Genomic DNA, 21,006 nt, shown 5'->3' on the forward strand with positions numbered 1-21,006 from the left:
TGAGGCTCTGAGAAAGGGGAGAGGCGGGGGTAACCTAGGGGCGGCCCTGGACAGAGTTAAAGTGGTGTGGATCCAGCGGAGCCTGAGCTCCTCCCCGCTCAGAGGCGCGTGGTAAGGGGGAGCGGCTGTGAGCTCCTGGTCGACCAGGGGGAGCTCAGGCCCCACTGGAGCCAGGCCGCTGCAACGCTGTCAAGGTCAGCTCCTGGATGCGGCCCGCTGAGGCTCGGGAGACGGGGGAGGCGGGGATAAGCAGCATGGCAGAGGGTCGAGGCTGGGGCGGTTGGATAAGGGATAGGGAGTCCTGGGGACAGTCAGGGGATGGGGAATGGGGGGTTGGATCATGGACATTCTGGGAGTCTGTCAGTACTCTGAGAGGGGTGGGGTGGATAGGGGTTGGGGCAGTCAGGGGACAGGAAACAGGGGGTGGGGTCCCGGGGTGGTGGTTGGGGAGGGGGTGTTGGGGGGAGGTGAGGGGACATGGAGCAGGATGGGTTGGGGATTCTGAGGGGGGCAGCTGGAGGGCAGGAACTGGATGGAGATCGGATAGGATGCAGGGCCAGCCTGTTTGAGGAGGCATAGTCTTCCCTACCCTAAAGCTCATTCAGCAGTTTGAGCCTTGCAGACAGCTATTTAACACAAAGAGCCAAGCTGTTATCTTTTCCATGGGCGAGGGATCACATGAGAAGAGCAATATCCTATACCACCTACCTCCTTCCCAACCCTACCAAAGGAGACCCACCTCCCCTGAGGCTCCAGAGGTTCTTCCAGTAATTCAGTGGTTCTCAAACTTTTGTACTGGTGACTCTTTTCACATAACAAACCTCTTAGTGTGACCCCCCCCCCTTATAAATTACAAACACTTTTAAAATATATTTAACACTATTATAAATGCTGGAGGCAAAGTGGGGTTTGAGATGGAGGCTGACAGCTCACGACCCCCAGTAATTACCAAGTGACCCCTTGAGGGGTCCTAACCCCTAGTTTGAGAACCTCTGGGTTAATTTAATTTTATGACCCTGTGTCCATTCACATGCATGTGCTATTTTGAGCATTTCCATTTTCATAACATAGGCTCATCCTAGATTCTGGAACAAGCTCAAATGTTCAGTTTGTGGAGTATGTACATAAGCTATACTAAAGACAAACCCACAGTAACTGTCTCCACTTTGTGAGGGACCCTGTGGAGCCAGTCTCTAGGAAACAGATACATTCATGGAGGTTAAGTCCGTTAATGGCTATTAGCCAGGCTAGGTAAGGAATGGTGTCTCTAGCCTCTGTTTGTCAGAGGGTGGAGATGGATGGCAGGAGAGAGATCACTTGATCATTACCTGTTAGGTTCACTCCCTCTGGGGCACTTGGCATTGGCCACTGTTCGTAGACAGGACACTGGGCTGGATGGACTTTTAGTCTGACTCAGTACAGGGCCGGCTTTAGGCCGATTCATCTGATTCCTGGGAATCGGGCCCCCCGCCTAAGAGGGCCCCGTGCTTTAGGCGCCTTTTAAATTATTTTACTTACCCTGGCTGCGGTCTGCTCCGGGGTCTTCCATGGACCCGCTCCCCTGACCAAAGTGCCGGTGGGAGCAGGGCTGCCCCACAGCCCCGCTCTCTCAGCTGGAGCTCTGACCAGAGTGCCGCAAGCCCGGCGGCCCTGCTCTCCTGGCTGGAGCTTCGGCTGGAGCGCGACACGCCCCGCGGCCCTGGCTGGAGCTCTGGCCGGAGCGCGACAAGCCCGTGGCCCCGGTTGGAGCTCCGGCCGGAGCGCCGCAAGCCCTGCGGCCCCACTTTCCTGGCTGGAGCTCCAGCTGGAAAGCGGCAAGCCCTGTGCCCCCGGCTGGAGATCCGGGCCCTTTAAATAGCCCCCAGAGCCCTGGGGTAGCAGGGGGCTCTTTAAAGAGCCAGGACTCCAGCTGCCTCTGCCACCCCGGTTCTTTAAATAGCCGCCGGAGCCCCGCCACCCCCATGCATTCCCCAGGGCTCCCACGGCTATTTAAAAGGTTGGGGCCGGGTAGAAGCAAGGGAGCCCTGGGCCCTTTAAATAGCCCCCAGAGCCCTGGGATAGCGGGGGGCTCTGGAGGCTTTTTAAAGGGCCGGGGCTCCAGCTGCCTTTGCTGCACCCCCTGCCCTGCCCGTGCCAGCCCCGCCCCCCGCTGCCTGCAGCCAGCTCTGCACCCCCTGCCCACAGCCAGCCCCTACCAAACCCCCTGCCCTGTCTCCAGCCAACCCCTAGTGCACCCCCCTGCCTGAAGCCAGCCAGTCCCATACTCCTGTCTCCAGCCCTGCTGCACCCCTGCTGCACCGCTCTGTGGCCCTGCCTGAAGCCAGCCTGCCCCACACTCCCAGCAGCCCTGCACCCCTTGCCCTGCCTGCAGCCAGACCCTACCTCCAGTCAGCCCCTGCCCTGCCTCGAACCAGCCCCATGTCCACTGCTGCCCTGCAGTTCCCAGGCCAGTAACCTGCACACCTGCTTCAACGAGGGGGGCAGGAAGCAGTGGGGACCCACACATGTGCACACCCCCAAGGAGTGGCGGGGACCCACACATGTGAAACGGCAGTCATTAATAACCAAACAGCATATATGATGCAATGTACCTAATATACAATTTTATTATTTATATAGTTATGGATAGTAAATAATACATGGAAGAAATGGAAGGCTTTTTTTTACACTTTTTTCTTTTTAAGTCATCCCTGCCAGGACCCCACCGAAAGTGTTCGAATTGGGCCCCACACTTCCTAAAGCCGGCCCTGACTCAGTTTGGCCATTCTTATGTTCGACGCTAATGAACCCGAAGTTATGGAGACAGATATGAGTCAAGGAAGGCAGCAGAGTATCAGAAACCTGGAAAAATCTCTGACTGGATGGGCTCAGGCATTTGGTCACAAGCTGAGGTGGTTCAAAAGTTTTGGATTTTTTTTAGCAGAATTTTTTTATTGTTTCTTTAGACAGTCAAACCCAGCAAGCAGCAAGTATTTGACCACACACTTCTGAAACCCCAAACCATGTTCAGGTTTTGGCAGACTAATTTCAGCTTTTCAATTAAAAAAACACCACACATTTTGAAGGAAAGCAGACATTGTCCGTGATTTTTTTCTGCTTTTTAAAAACCCCTAATTTTCAATCCAAAAAAAGTTTTGATGGAAAATATTTGTCCAACTCTTTTAATGAGCTTTAGTGCCTTTTAGCACTACTGATGCTGAGAACCAGTGATACTTTGTAAAGGTGACGTGAAAAGAAGTTTTCTCAAAAGGGTTTGTGCTGAGATGGGGAAGGCTTTTAAATGTTTATTTTTCCCAGGGCTGCCCGGAGAGGGTGGAGGTGAGGGGAGGGAGTGGGGCAATTTTCCTCAGGCTTCGCAGGGGCCCGCATGAGAATATAGTATTCTACAGTATTGCAATTTTTTTTATGGAAGGGGCCCCTGAAATTGCTTTGCCCCAGGCCCCCTGAATCCTTTGGGTGGCCCTGAGTGGCTCTAGAATTCACTCCCCACTTTGACTCACCAGAGGCAAGATACGGCAATATTTTAGGCATGCTTTCTGACACACCTGCTTTTTAGGCTATTCTGGGGATAAGAAATGAGGGAGGTTGGACTAGGCTCTAGAGAATGTAACAGGCAGGACTATGGAATAGGAATCTGTGGTTTAAAACAAATAAAAGGAAGTTCTTCACACAGCACACAGTCAACCTGCAGAACTCCTTGCCTGAGGAGGTTGTGAAGGCTAGGACTATAACAGGATTTAAAAGAGAACTAGATACATTCATGGAGGTTAAGTCCATTAATGGCTATTAGCCAGGATGGGTAAGGAATGGTGTCCCTAGCCTCTGTTTGTCAGAGGGTGGAGTTGGATGGCAGGAGAGAGAATGCTTGATCATTACCTGTTAGGTTCACTCCCTCTGGGGCACCTGGCATTGGCCACTGTCGGCAGACAGGATACTGGGCTGTATGGACCTTTAGTCTGACCCAGTATGGCTATTCTTATGTTCTTATGTGGCAGGGACAGTCCGCCTTGTAAGAGCTTTGTTTGAAAATGTCAGCCTAAAACTACAAAGCTGTCGATGGGATTAGAACACTCAAAGGGAATTGAACAATTAAATCCCTTAAAGTATCTGAAAATATCATACTTACTTTTTTTGGTATTATTTGTGGTTTTCAAGCTTTGTGATATGGAAAATGTGTGAGATAAACACAATCAGTAACACCAGTATAAAGGACACAGCTCAGCACTGTTGGGGCCACCCCTGTGCATGAATGCCCCCACTGAAGTGAATGGGAGCTCTGTCCATAAGGCCTGCAGAATTCAGTTACAGCATGTGTAGGTGAGGTGACTTGTTCCAAGAAAGAGACAAGAACCCAAGGGCCTGAATTCAGATCCCTGACTGTAATAACCCACCGCAGGAGCTAGAAGGGAGGGACAGCATGTTGCCAAGTGAATTATTATGATAAAGTGTTTGCATCTTAATGCAAGATGGTTAGTGGGCCAGATTCTGCTCATTAACTCCATGTGCTTTGCAGTGATCTGAATTTTGGTGCCTGGCTTTATGCAGCTGTATTTGAAAATTTTGGCTATTGCGTGTGAGCTCTGGGGCAAATGCAGCCATTAGATCATGACTCTGAAGAAGACATAGCTCCTGTGCCCAGCCAACTCCCCTTAAAATTCAACCTTAATTACAGATAGACAGGATCAACTCATGGCAGCCAATTTTTTTAATAGTATCTTATGTAATCATAAATGAGAATATTCTGGCAAATATCTTTGAGGGTTGTGAGCATTTCTCCTATATCCAAATTAAGGAGTGACTGTGTGTTATCTAATATATTTTAATAGTTGTAGTCATAGGGGCTGGAACTAGAGGTGCTGGGGATGCTGCCGCACCCCCTGACTTGAACTGGTTTCCATTATTTACGGGGTTCACAGTTTGGTTCAATGGCTCTCAGCACCCCCCCATACAAATTGTTCCAGTACCCAGAACAGTAAATGAACTATTTTGCCAATATCTTTAAAATGCAGAGATTAAAATCTCTTTAACGCTGATCTGACTTTAACTGTCCACACTTCTAATTCTTGAAGTGGATTATTGTAATATTCCATGGAATGGCATCCCGGATCCTGTTAATTGAAAATTGGAGTTTATTGAAAATGCCATGTCTACAAAATTAAAGAGATTAAAGCCCAGGAGTACTTTAAACTGCTTCTTAAGAGCTTACATTAGTTGCCAATGCAATTTCTGAATTGTTAAAATTTCATTACATTACAAATGCCTTATACAGGAATCAAAGGGAAAGGTGGCTTTACTACTTTGTATCCTTCTACCATTCCTTCAGAGGGGCTGCAGAGTTTTAAAATTATGAAATCTATCTATCAAATTCATGCCTATATCCTCAAAGGCAGTGGCTTGCTCCTCCCCTATTCAAGTATCGCTGTGAGGATTTAAAGGTTGTGGGGCAGAGCTGTCTCTGTATTTGGCAGCAGTCTTGCTGTGCTAGGGAAATTGACCTTGTAGAGAGCATGGTGGCCCCTTTCCATTTATAACTAGTGTCAAGTGGTTGCCACAGAAGGGCAAATTCCTCCCAAGATGTCCTGCTGCATGTATTGAAAAGAGATTTCATAGTATGTCACTCCTCAGACTTTCTTTAATGTTTTGCTGCACAATGGTCACCTGATCGTATCCAGCATAAAGATCCAATGTAATCATTAGGATGTGGACTCAACTGGATCAAACCAGGAGACAGATAGACAGAAGTAGGAGGTGGCACAGAGAGGTCCTACAGGGAATGCCTACGCTTGAAGCGTAAAATGTAGTCCAAAGTTTGATTTTGTTGTTCACTAACACAACAAACTCAGGAATGGGGGAAGTTTGGATATAATATGTATATACTTGTTCAGAGCAGGGAAGCAACTTATTCTGCTTATATCTAAATAACTTGATTTCCTTACTTTTATAATATATAAGATATACATATAATCTTACATCTGTAATATAACATTATTTATATCCTTTTGTACTGATTTCACCTACTCAATGGATTTTTAGGAGGATCAAGCTATGCTGTTCCAGAATTCAGCAGTTCCATTTAGATTTAGGATTGTGCTATTACAAACATCTGACTCACATTTCGAGAGCCAGCTTCATACCTGTTGTACAAGTGTGATGCAACTGTAATTGCTGTGGCTTTCCTTTCTCTGCTCTGCATCCATCTACAAGGGCAAATGCTGGGGTTATTTGGAGTTATTTTGCAAAGCAGAAATGATACACATTACATAAAGGATACACAGTGTGCCTTTGCATGGAGACACTACTGTTGGTCTTTCTTGTTTTGCTTACCTTAATCTAAAGTTAATTGTTAAATTCACAGCATACACACAGTGATAAAAACATAAATATCCTTTCTGGAAGGCTGCACTATAATACTACTTTATTTCTTAGAATTCAGAATGATAAACACAAGAACCTCAAAACAGGGAGTTCCCTAAGGCAGAGGCGCAACTCACCAACATTACCTTTAAGCTGTCTCTTTTCACACTGACTCTGATCATGCACTTCCCCAATGAGACCCTTAGTCTGCAAATAGGATCAAGAAACTACATCATCTGAAGGTATGTCTACACTATAGCTGGGAGCATACTTTTCAGAATGGACAGACAGACACGTTAGCTGCATTCAAGCCAGTGCACTAAAAATGTCAGTGTGGCTGTAGTGGCGCGGGCTACTGCCCTAGTATAAACTTGCCTAACCCTGTGGGAATAGCCAAGCCGCCACCTGTGCTGCTGCAGCCACCCTGCTATTTTCAACATGCCAGCTTGAGAGGAGCTAACATGTCTGTCTACCCCTGCTGGGAAGCATGCTCCCAGCTTCAGTGTAGACTAGTGGGTTCTCAACCTGCAGCCCACCAGCTGCTTATGACCCAATCAGCACACAACTGCAGTCCATGTGACATCCTCAGGGCCACACAGGTAGTATATATATTGTGCCCACATAACACATGCAGCCCACAGTAGTAAATAGATTGAGAACCACTGGTGTAGAAATACCCTAAAAGTGATAGCTTGCAGTTCCAACATCATCTTCAATACTCCATTAAAACTATTCCTACTGAAAGTATAGTGTTATTCCTTGTGTAATGGAGAATATAGCAAGGAGAATTCCACTGAATTTAATGAAGTTGCATCCACTTACATCACACTTGAATTTTTGTCCTCTGTATGAATGTGAAGTACTGAAAGAGTCTATCAGTTCCACATTTGGGGTTAGGCTCAAAGAGATTTAGTCAAGGAATATGTAAACTTTATTTGACATCATGATGCATTATTTTTATAATATTGCAGATGCACATTCAAATTATCATTTTGGGAATGAAGGAGGCAAATTAATTTCTGTCCTGGATTGTCTCCAAAATCCCATGAAGTGACATCAAAGATGAACGTCACACAATTTAATTATTTTAACTGGGAATATCAGCAGTTGGAGGGATTTAAAAACATTACTCTTAGACAGCCCTACTCTATACGAAGTAGACCTCGTTCATGCATTTGCTGACAATTCTTGACATCTGCTATATAGCTAAATTTCCTCCCTCCCCTTTCCTCCTCTCCCTCCCCCCCAATTAAAATGCTTCAGGACCTGTTCCTGGCATTTCTGCTCTCCAGTACAGAATTACAGCATGTTCTAATTTAGCTCTCTTATTCAAGTGCCAGCAACAATTTTAAATAAATATCATTGCTTGCAGTCTTTTGCATGCAATTAATTGAAAACTACAGGGGAAAACTTCATATCCCATGTTGTTCTGAAAGGAACAGTTGTCCCTTTAAAGGTTTTATTCTACTGTTTCTTCTGTTGCTGAAAAATTCTGGAAAAGAAAGCTTGAGTAACAGTCCTAATTTCTGTTCTGACTATGGGTGTGGGGAGGGTTGTAATTACAGTGATTTGTTGTTAAGTTAGATGCCAAAAAGTAAAAGACTGCATGAGAGCAGTAGAAGGACATTATAAATCCAGCATAAATTGCCAGAGTCTATAATTTTAAAGAGAAACTGTCAAGTACCATTTTTATTAGTTGTGTTTAGCATCCTGTTGTAACACTCTCTGAGAAGCCTCAGCATAAATATTTGTTTCCTTTAATAAGTGCCATTCCTTTCCGTCTCCTCTCTTATTCCCAATGGAATTTAAATTTATGAAGCTTTACTATTTACTTCCCCCTTTGTGTACCAACATTATCAAGATGTCAGCCTGTTTCTGGGATTTGTTTTGTGATACGTAACTTATCGTGCTTGTCCTTTGGTTCTGCAGTAGCAAAGTATAACACATTGCAGGTCATGCAGTAAGTGGCTAGATGCACAATGACAAAGAGTATATTGTACATTATATTTAGCTTTTTACAACTTTAGGTGAAATCAGACCAATTTAGGTACTCAACCAATTTCGGTGTCCCTTTAAGAAAATACTGTATTTTCAGAGTTAACTAGTACAAAAAAATGGGGGTAAAGTATTTTTATAGATTGCTAATTATAACTGGGGCCAGATTGTCATTTCCTATTGGAAAAACACGCAGGAAGGGACCAGGGGAAATACAGTTTCACATACATTGCCAAAGCTTTTCCCCTTAAAAGAGCAGTCCCTGGATTTTATCTGGGTGAGGCCTCACAGCTCTGCAGAAAATGAAGACAGAGCCATCTGTAAGAAAGGTTCTGTGCAGCTCCACAGGCAGTATGTTCTTGTAAAAGATGGGCTAGTAATGATTGGGTTCCTCCATGAGTGCAGTGTAGCAACCACAGAGATGCACCCAAAGGGAATTAGTTCAATCTGTATCACTCTTGACCAGATTCCTGCCTGCAAATCTGGAAGGGCTGCAGGGGATAGTGCAACTGAGATCAGCTTGTCCACAGCTATTCCACTCTCCAGACCTTCAAGGCCCTTTGACCAATAGAAGGACAACTCTGGGGCGCACAAGGGGAGGAGAAACCCCTACTTCAGCATAGAGAAAGGCCTCTCTGGTTACAGGCCTCTCTGCACATGTAAAACTCAGATTAACTCAAATGGACCAGGACTGCGTGGTCATGGCCTATATCAATACAGTGAGCATTTTATGACACCTACGGCAGATCTTTCATGACTTTTTATAAACAATGTTAGCAAATATTCTCACATTCATTACTGAAAAAGTTTTGAAATGTTTTACTGAAAAAAGAAGCTTTTGAGTAAATAAAATATTTTGATCACCTAAATAAAAATTTAATGAAAGAGGAAAATTCGTCCATTTTGAACTCTGCAAGTACTGAAATATTTTGCAAAAAATTGTTTTAATTTTTTTTTAATTTCATCAAGTTCTAGAAAAAATGTATTTCTTAATGCTTTATTAGTTTAAAAAACCTCATAAAATATGTTGGGTAAATTGAAGAATCAGTTATCACTACCTAAAGAGGATTTCTTCAAGAAATTCATATTTGGCATGCTTAAATAGGATCTTTACTTCCATAAGTACATGTAGAGACATTACTCCATCTAACCGTGTCTACACTGCAACCAGAGGGTGATTTCAGTTTGTGTAGGCACATACCCCTGCTAACTTTAGCTAGCATGGCTAAAAATAACAGTGAAGACACAATAGTATGGGCTTCAGCTTCAAACAAGCCTGCCCAGAATCTGGAGTATATATTTGCATTGGTACTCCATGCCAGTGTTCATGGCACTGTGTCTTCACTGCACAGGTTATTAATATGTAAAGTGATGAAGAAATCTGGGCTTTGAAACTCAATTTTAACAGACACACAGAAAGAATTTTTTAAAATCTGAATTTTGTTACCTTTGGGAACTCAGTCACAAGTATATCTAATTTAGGTTAAATAAATTTTCACCTTTATTTATACAATTTCAGACAGAATTATTGTCACTTATAGTGTCTGGACATATATTTATGACAGACAAATAATCACAGACAAGACAGATTGGTAAATGGGCCCAAATTACCACATTCTGGGGCATCGGGAAATTCTTCCACCTTCCTTGATAGTCATCCCCTTCTCTGATCCATTGCTCTGGTCCTTCAGTCCTGTTCTTCAGTTTCTGGTCTGGTGTTTATCCAGTTTGTGCCCATGTTCACTTAGATCTTTTATACATTTTTACATTACAGATTAAGTTTTTATACAGCTGGCTTTTAGCACATCAGTCCTTTGGATTGTGGATAACCAATATATTACTCATGAACAGGCTTCAAATACCCAACTTCTGTATTTTTTCTGATGATTTTGCAAGTTCTGGGTCATGTTGTTTTCTGTCACCCTATTCTGGGTTTTTCCAGGAAAAGGGTTTTTTAAATTTATTATTAAATACGTTTGTGTATCTTTTACTTACATCTTCCAACACAACGTTACCTTTTTTCTCTCAGCAATAACATTTTTAGTAGACTAGCAATTCTATGTAAAAGAAGGATTGGCAAAAACCACATTTATGCCATCAAGGACTTGGCCTCAGTGTTTCCTCATGTATACTCATTCACTATAAATAATTACAAATCATTAAATATATAGCTATCAAAGCTCTTAATCTTACCATTAAATTCTTCATTTTATATTTCAATGTTATATGTCAGTATATGTTACTCTGAGTTACCCTTAAGACAGAAGCAGGAGGAAGAGTTATGGAAAACGTTTTTTTCATGTCAACATTTCTTATCTTACATGTTTTTTTTTTATTATTTCAAAGTCCAGTTTTGTTTGTGAATTATTACAAAGAAATGTTATTCAAAATGTTCATGTGAATGCACTTTAAGGGGTGGCACAGTTTTAGGACCTTGATATTTAGCTGCTTTTGGTCAATGTGATATTGAACTTGTCAAATCTCATATAACTTTACATTTCAAATTTAGGAGGCATGATTGAGTCATTTAAGTACACAGACAAGGAGCCACCAGCTCTTCCCACAGAAAGTACAAAGAATGAGGTCATTGATTAGAGATTTGACAAAAGTAAAGGGAACTGAAAAGGTGTACCGACATAAGGAGACATTCTTTTTAACCCATGATTGCAGGCTACTTGGTTTACAACAAAATTAGCAATTCAGACAAAATCTCTGCCATGTCACTGAACCCAAAAAAGTATCTCCATGAACATGTATGCATCTTACACTCCACCCTTATGAAATGACTGAAAAATTTACTCATTCATATAAAATTGTTAGACAAAAGGTTGAGTAGCAAATGCAATATCAAAAATACTACAAATTAAATGTTTCAGTCATTCACAAGTAAACTTATTCATATAAAGTTATTAAAATAAAAGGTTAACTTTTGCAGGACTAAAACCACAAAAAAATATGGAGATGCACCAACTGTGAATAGCCGTATTTACCAGCATTTTACTTGTATAAAATTATTTTTTCTTACATTGTTAGATGGAGTTATAGTTCTGATGCTATTCACCAACATGAAGTTCCAAAATATTGCAGGTTCTTTGGGGCAGGGACTATCTCTTTGTCTATGTTTGTAGAGTGTCTAGCACCATGGGACTCTGCTTTATGACTGGGGCTCCTCAGCAGCAGCACAGTACATTGATACTTGGATCAATGGATTTGGGAGGCTATGAACTTCAGAGCAGAATAAAGATATGGTCAGTGAAGTATGCTAACTTCTTTTGACAATATAATGCAATATAGCACTTAATGACAAGAAACAGAATCATATACATACACAGAGAAAACCACAGTCATCAGCAGGGATCAAATAAATGACCCCCAGTACTAAAAGCCCACTCGATGAAGGGAAATTCTTTAGGTGTGAGAAAACAGCAAATTGTAGCCATGTACTTTACCCTAAAATGTCGACGCCAATTATGTTACCTACAAATTTGCTTGGGGCTTTTAGCGCCTTGAGCACAAGCCTGCCAATTATGGTAGCCTATGAAATCGCTTCTAATTTAACAGAAGGATAACAAGGTTGTGGCCCACTCCAAAGGAATTGTCAGAGTGTTACCCGGGGGCTTATCTCCAACCCATAGAGGGCTTCTCAGACCAAGCTAGTCTTGCTAACCCCTGAGAGGACACAGATACATCCTTCCACACAAGCAGAAATTCTTCAAACACAAAATAATTACTTATTTAACAGAAATTAAAAAATACAGAGAGTTTAATAAAGCAAGAAAAGATACACAGGATTTAATAAAACACAATAGAATTACATTTAAGAATTATACAATTAAGCAGCGCACACACACACACAAAAAAGACACAGACTGCATAAAATATCTAACATATAGAGACAATATAGTAGTTTCAATGCAAAATTCATATAAATATCCCACATACACAAAGGCTTTTAGTCTTAGTGTTACAATCTAACGGACTTAATACAATGTAGTTTACGTGGCCTCTATATACACATATGAAAAACCATCATTATATTCACAGATTAAAAAAGAAAACATTTACTTAACTTTAACACTTGATAGTAAACATTTAACATTTACTATCTAACATTTAATATTTAACATCCCCTGAGCACTGGCCAATCGGTCGCAGGATGGGCAGGGGAGATCTCATTCAGAAGCAGACATACAACTTTATTAACAGACATACCCAGGCACTCTTAAAGAAAATAATTTATAAAATTAGATTTACACTCTCACACCAAAATCTCTCTACTCATCTTAGGTCCTTCTGCTCTGCCAATATAAATGATGAAGATGTCTGCACCTGGAGAAGATGGTCGTTGCTGATGGGTCATGGTGGTTAGCTGTAGAGGCGGTTAGCTGCTTCGTAGCTGCCTTAGACGATGCTGATCTCTAGCAGGTTTGCTGCTGTTGCTCCTGCAGGTAGCCGCTTGATTAAGTTGCTATGGAAGCCATTGCCGTGGTGACTTTTAGAATTCTGCTGTTGCTGCTGCTGCTTCTTGAGGCTTCTGATCTTCACAAACCCTCAAAACCCCCACACCTTGATCCTGCTGTCACCTTATATACTGGTTGCTTTCTCAAGATCAGCTTGTCTCAGCCAATCAGCTTCTAGCTTTTCTAGCACCTTCCTATTACCTCATACCTACTTTTAGAAAGCAGTGCTCCTCCCTCTGAGTTGGTGGAACCTTTTGAAATTTTCCGTTCTCTAAATTTAAACGATGTCATTTCTGTATCCATCATTTTGGTCCACCATGTTGGATTTTCTAAATTTAAACTATCATTAATTTATACTTAATCTTAGAACTAATTACTATTTTATGCAAATCAGAGTCTCCTGATACTGTCCCCACTTTAATTATGTCAACTGGGAGAAGTGAATTTCACAATGTTTTTAAACCCCCCTGAGGTTTTCCTGCAAGCTTGTGTTAAGGGGTTGCACGAATTCAAAGGTATTTCAGAACATTCAAAGCAAAAATCTCTTGTTACAGTACTCGCCACTAGATAGAAAGCTGACCTCAGGCTCTTGGCTCCTTAGCACAGAAAATTCACTTCCTTCTATGTCGTCCATAAGTTTAGAAACAGACACTAGACATGGACTCTTTTCCATTGTATTCTGTTGTGTACAAATATTGCTTGTTAATGTTGATATCATTTCTGGCACTCCTGAAGCTGTTTTATCTTAATCCTCTACACTTGTGCAGAGAATGACCAAGAGCAGCTTATAACAAACAAGAGGAAGAAGGAGAGAGAATGGGTGGCAACAAAAGGATTCATGCCAAAGCAACAAGAGTTTATATCAAGATCTCACATGCTCACAGCATCCTGTGATAATATATAGAGGATCTCTTGTACCTCAAACCCACTATGTAGATCTCTGGATATCTAAGTAAAGAGGGAGTCTGTTGATATGGTACGGATTGGACATTTACAAAAAGAGCAAAGGATGCCTCCAATGGCAGGCTTGTTTGTTTGTTTTTTCCATTTTCTTTTAAATGATCACAATAAATGTGATTATGCAGATACATTAATATAATTCATGCTAAAGGAAGTGTGTGTGAGAGAGGCAAGAGAGATGAAGTGATTTAACCCAGTAGAAATCATTTAACTTGATTTGTTTTCACAGAACCTATTTTTTTCTAAGATACACCTTTGAACTCATCTGCAACCTATGTAAATTATTCATTTGAGAATTTTTTCCTTTACTTTCCTCTCTGAATATTTCAGTTCAGACTTAATGGTTACTGTTCATGGAGGAGAAACTAACTTTGTTCAGCATGTAGGCCACTAAGTTCATGCCAATTTTGTTTTCAACCTGCTTCTGCTGCCATTAAAATGAATAGCAAAATTCCCACTGGTTTCAACAGAAGCAGGATTTGACCATTTGTGGAATTCTCTAGAGTGCTCCTATTTTATGGGCCAAACTGAAGAAACACTGATCACCTGTAATCCCATGGAATTGGGTGGTCCATTTCTAAGGTCCTTCCTCGAGGCCTGGTTTTGAATGGGTGTTGTCTTGGCACACCGGGTTGTGAGGGGGTGTAAGAAATCTTCCCCCTTTTCCTCACCTCACACAAGACCCAGACTAGCAGCCAGTCCTCATGCTTGAAGGAATACAGGGAGTGCTTTCTTTATGCACATATGGGCCATGAGCAGCAGGTGATGCAAGCAGCTGCCTGAAAACACACCATGAGCACCTTATGATTGCGCACAGTCCTTCCTGGAACTCCCCCTTGGGGCAATGTCTCTACCCTATCACTAACTCCAGGCTGTGCATATCTGAGCACATGCTAGGCCTCAGTTTTAATACCTTCCTTACTCCAGCCAGCTCCCACTGATTACAGTGTGTGTGACAGGTACAGTACTTAGCATGTCGCAGGATTTTGCCCAATGTTTTCCACCCTCTCTGTGCTTAAATCAGGTATTTCCACACACTCTGCAAAAGACAGCTTAAAGACATTTTAATAATCTTTAAACTTCATTAGTCAAATATAAACAAAATTTTCCTTTCAGAAGTATCATTCTCTTTTCCTGACCACTATTCTTAATCCAACTAAATTGATTTTCCAATCTTTGTTTCTAATCTACTTTGGAATCTCAAAATTAATGTTCTCATTAACAAAACTTCAAACTTTCTGTTATTCCTCTCCCAACCAATGAGAAAGCAATATACAATAACTTCTTGTACAGACTGTGCTATTATTTGTTTTGAGGCAGCCCATGCAAGTCCCAATTCCTCAGTATACAAGGCCGTGTAAAAAAATATACAAGACATAGTCCATGCTGCAAAGAGATCACAGTCTAAAAAGACAAAACAGAAGAAGGGTGAGAAAAAGGAATGCAACAGGCAAGCAAAGTGGCCAGGAAGAAGATGGGTACATAACTGGTTAGTTCCATCTGAGTAACGTGGCCTTTATTTTTAAATATGGGTTGAGGTGGAATGGCATAAACGTGTGAATAAACAGGAGTGAAAATGGAATGAATGCAGTGTGAAAATGGAAAGAAGAGGAAGAGGGAAACTGATGATGAGAAGAAGTGGAAGGATGGAACATGGAGGGCAGGGAGAGTGAAGCTGGCAGCAGGGAAATGTGAGGGAGGAGTCTGGAACAAACTACCAACAAACAAACAGGGAAATAATGTCCAGCACTCTAATCTTATAAAATAAGTCTGCTGATATAACCCACACACCTCCTAGGTGTGGTACTCTATCACATCTAGTGGCACCAATACCACTCAAGGGAGAGATTAATGAGTCTGCTCTACAGCTTTAGCTAAGAGCCATATGGCTTTAGTTCTATCCCACCCACCAACAACAGGGGTCTGTCGGTGTGCACTGACAACACTGGGGACCAGGGGCTGTGAAATGATGGGATGAATAGGGGGTTCTGGCTGTGCCTTTCCCTGCTCCTCTCCTCTTCAATGTTTCTGATGAAGTCCTGGCTGCCTTTGGGACTGGACTCTCATGTGGGAGGAGGAACTGCAGGGAAAATACCCATGTCCTGCTGTTACCCCCTCCTGGTGAGTGCTGAGAAAGTCCCAGCTATGCCTGGAGACGGCAAAGGAAGCAGGAAGAAGATATGGGTAGCGCTTAGCTCCACTATAACAGAAAGTGAATGCAGGGGAAGTTTTTCATCAAAGCTCCAGGACTGTAGAAAGAACTGGCAACTGTGGGAATGGACTGTAGGGTTTTGAAATAGAAATTGGGGTTCTTAATTAGATATACATCAATATTGGGAGGATTAAATATAATATTAATTATTATTTTGGTAACACATAGGAGCAAGAGTCACAAAACAAGACCCCCAATGAGCCCCCAGTGCAAACATAGAAGAAAGAGATGATCCCTGCCCCAAGGAAATTACAGTATAAATATAAGATAATGGATAGATGTATGGAGGATGGCAAAGAAACAAAGAATGAGACAATATTGGTCAATAAAAATAAATTATTATTTAATATTTATATTACTGTAGCACCTAATGGCCAGAACCAGGTTGGGCTTTTTTGTGTCACATGCTATACAAACTCACAATAAATGAAAGTCTCTGGTCCCATTCAGATGTTCCCTGTCTTAGATTGTGAGTCGCGTAGGGCAGCTGTTTTAGTGGATAGCACTGACCTCACTGTGGAGTCTACCAACATACAAATAATCAGTAATAATTCATTAGTATTTTAGGTACCTTACCAGCTGCTGCTATTGCTGTTAATGTTTTTGGCTGGCTGAAGAGACACTTGTGCCAAGAACTACTGTATCGTGATGGCAGGAAGAACTGCAAAATATTTTAATGTCTCAAGTTCCTACTCCAATCTCTCTCAAAAGAGCAGACAGAGGAAGAATCCACAGATCCTCCAGCTCCTTTGATTTATCCCGAGGTAGCTACATCACTAATAGATTAAATGACAAAAGGGATTAAGAAATTGAATGGTGGAAGTAAATCAGATGTTCAATACTGACATTAAATGAACGTATCATTTGTAGAAATAGCAACTGGATTTGATTCTTCACTTTTTCTGTGCATGACCCTGAGGTTAATAAATAGATAAATACACTGTGACAGCTAGCCACAGCTCTGAGTAGTGAGAACAGTATGAAGCTTCTCTAGACCAATGGGGAATGGGACAGTTTGTGAATCAGGGAGGCACATAGCCCTCCTCAACCTTCCAGGTGTGACAGGGAAATACAGAGGCTGCATATGGGACACATGTACACATAGGATTACTCCTGAACCCATTTACTGTAAATGTCTGTGTTTCTTGTGCAGGAGACACAAACAGAGGTGGCTCCATGAATTTTACACACTCATTTAGGGGGTATGAGACTTTCTGTCCCACACCGCAGCATAAGGCATTTTCAAATAAATGCATGGGATTTTTCTCTAAGGAAATATAAGTATCTGCTTATTTAACAATGTCTGGCTTCAGATCCTCATGTCTGGGCTACATAGTATAAGATATTTCATTAATTGATTGACAATGCCAAGTCACATTGACAATTTAGAAAGACTTGCAACTGAAATATTTTTAACAACTTCAGGCCCACCAAAACCTCCATAAAAAGATGGGAGAGAGAAATCTAAAATGCAGCACTGTTGAGCAAGTATTGCCTATTGGCAATTTCTTCTTATTTGTCATCTTATATCACTCTATTATGCCAATAGTAAAAACACAAATATTTTAATCAAGCACTATATAACCTTTTGCAACAGTTAGAAGGTAAAATTTATTCTCACAATTAATATGCTTCTCCTCCTACCCTTTTCTTCTAAACCACCATAGCCCCACTAAATTAATTTTCCATTTCAGCATTCTTCATTACTTTCTAATCTTCTTTGGCATCTCAAGTCTGGTTTCTTATCAGCAAAACTAACTTCTCTTTCTCCCTCTAGTGCTCTGAAAGCATATTATAAAAATGCCAATCTACATAACCTAGTGTCTGAAGTATGCTGGACAAAGTTTAATAAATTACAGGGGGAAGGGGATAGAAGTAAAATACTCTAATGAAGTGGTAGAATTCAGTGTGATCACTTCAAAGTGTTGCCCAGCAACTTGTTTGTGTTCAGCATATGGAATCCAGCACTACCCAGTGACAGCTTTGGATTTACATTGTTACTGGACACCGTCCATTCTTTGCTAGGCAAGATAAATGTAATTAATAATTACTGTTACTATTGTGGATGTCTGAAATATTATATATTGGAAAGACCCAAAAAAACTCATTGTTCTAAATTGTTCCTTTTCCAGTGTTGGTATAATAAAAACATTTGAACAGATACATTTGTTCATTATTTGCCCAATTCCAGTTTCTGCTCATCCTCAGGACCCTGGCTTGTTAGTGCAAATTTTGGACATCTATCATTTCTCCCCTTCTTCTACCTGTCTCCGGTGTGGAATGTAGATGCAACTGCTCTTTGACAGCCTGTAGTAACTGTACACAATAGCTTAAATGTGGAATTGAAAAAAGTATAATAAAACCAATTGAAACCATAGGGTGCATTTATTTATATGTTGGTAAACAATGTTCACTAGTTGCCAAAAGTGAAAAATGCCATGACAATGGAGTTAGCACAATGCTAGCAGGAGCAAGGAGAAAAACAAGAGTGGTACATCTATATGTTGGGACTCTGAAACACATTTAAATCAGCTCTTTCCCATCTCGATGTCCTCTGATTAGGTCTTCTTGTTCCAGCCCTACCTCAACCTATTTTTGCAAAAAAAATAACTTTCTGAATCAATAGTGATTACACAGCCATTTGACTAGCTTTCAGAAAATCTCCCTAATAACTTCCAATTAGCTTTTCTGCACAACTCGATCGCCTTACTAGTTGTTAAAACAAGTGCAGGTTACAATATTACTTGCAACAATATAGCAACTTTCCTGTTCCCAGGCAGAAATTGATGTGGATGTCATTTTAATTTGTATGTTAAGAATTTATTACTAGATTAAAATGAAACACTGCAACACCTAGGTGCTGCTGCATAGCAGATAATTAATAACAAACATTGTGCTATTAGGTTTTTATTAGGTTCTTTAATCATAAAAATTCAACTTTTTATCTTTTGAATTATTTGTACTGATTAGATGGTAAACATATAGCTAGTTATGTCATTTTTGTTTGAACTAATCCAACATGTTGATGTAGAAAACAATATCAGTGGATTACTGTGGTGGTATAAAAGAACTGCAGATCACCAGTTATTGTAAAATGGTGTGTGAGTGTCTGTATATATATATATATATATATATATATTAATAGAAACATCAGAAAAAGAGAAGGTGTTAAAATTAATATTAGGAAACTGGACTGAATTAATGCCTGGTGTGCCCTGGTATGGTAACTATATAGTATATATGACAGCATAGAGTGATTTAGTTGGTACAAAGTAGTTGTTTAAATGCTGCCAAATGCTGAACAATTAAATGAATAGATCAAGTTTAAGTGATTAACCTCCCTTCTCTATTCATTTCCCACCTAGTGACTATTCTTTTTTTCACCAACTAGTTGGATCTTTTAATGTCCTTTCCCATCACTTATCACATGTAGATCAATTACACAGTCCATTTCAACATTCCAAAACTATATGATCACTATATTGTCTGACTATGTATCATAATACCTCAGACGTGTGTAATATTTTCTGCAGCTACCAAAAGTCAAATAATATTCCAGATTTTGGTTTTAAGTATCAAAAAATTAATAAAATATTAATTCAGCTTCAATTTTCAATGCATGTTGAAATGCTGCCAATAATTACATTGCTTTGGGATTGTTCTCAAAACGGAAATTGCTATTGCAGATTTGTTTGAAAAATAAATTCGGAGCCAAAAGCTGCAAACTTCATTATACCAGAATATGAAAATCTTTTTTTCCTCCCTACTCTCCAAGGAGCTCCCATAATGGAGCATTATGGGACAATATTATTTTATCTATTGATAATCACTTTTTTCTATTTTGTTCCATTCCTTATTGATGAAAGGGGTTAGCACATCATATGAGATCTACAATGTTCCACCATGTGCGAAGCAAAAGTTAAACCACTCACTCACCCATCAGCAGTTCTGTGTTTTTCTTGCTAACTCATGTTGCAGGATGACTGGATACTTAATCACATACTCCCTCTATCCTTTCTTATACATCTCCTTCACATGGTCATTGTCCTAATTTCCTAAAATTAGTTGTATATCTTAGTTTCAGAGGTAATGAGGAATGAAAACTTTTGACTTCGATGGGAGTAGAGCTGGCCAGAACATTTTTTACTTAAATGAAATTTTGGCCAAATATGCTGATTTATTGCAACTGAAATGTTTTGTGGAGATGTTTCAGTTTTAACATAGACATTGTCAAAAAGGGGCTTTGGTTCCAATATCTGAACACACTATCTTGCTATGTGGCCTGCGTTGTGCAGGAGGTCAGACTAGATGATCATAATGGTCCCTTCTGACCTTAAAGTCTATGATTCTAAGTCTATGATTCTATTATATGACTTGGTGCTTAGGACTTTGGGTTGGTATGTGTGAGATTAGCATTCAGATTTGGAATTGGGTCTTCCACATCCCTAACTACCAGACTCTAAAACACACATACATTTTTTGTTTGAATTGGAATGAAATGAAATTTAGAAATCTCAGAAGGTACTACAAATTATCATCCTCTGGTCAGCTTTAGTTATGAGTGCTCAGCACCCTTGAAAATCAGGCCACTAGTTTAATCTTGATAAGGAAGATTATGACAATGGCAGTCTCACAGTTCATGGCAGCTGCACCCGTATTTCCTTTCAGTGGTTTCCTCTCAGGCATCCACTCTCACTTCCAGCTCCTCAGCCATTGCCTTCCTGGAGAGAGACCCACACCTCTCTCCCTTCTGACTAGGGTATTTCCAGGCTGCACAGTTCCCTGCTTTCACTGTGCTATTCCCAGCACAGCCAGGTTGCCCAGGACACCTGCTTGCTTTCTTTCGGAAATGGTTAACAGATGCCATTGCTCCAGTCATAAAGTAACTGTCATGGTATAATTCCCCACTCTGAACCTTAGCGTCCAAAAGTTGGGGTACCAGCATGAATTCCTCTAAGCTCAATTACCAGCTTAGAACCTGTAGCGCTGCCACCAACCAGGAATTACAGTGCCTGGTACACTCTG

The sequence above is a fragment of the Gopherus evgoodei genome, chromosome 2, assembly GCF_007399415.2.
Source record: "Gopherus evgoodei ecotype Sinaloan lineage chromosome 2, rGopEvg1_v1.p, whole genome shotgun sequence".
NCBI classification, from domain to species: domain Eukaryota; kingdom Metazoa; phylum Chordata; order Testudines; family Testudinidae; genus Gopherus; species Gopherus evgoodei.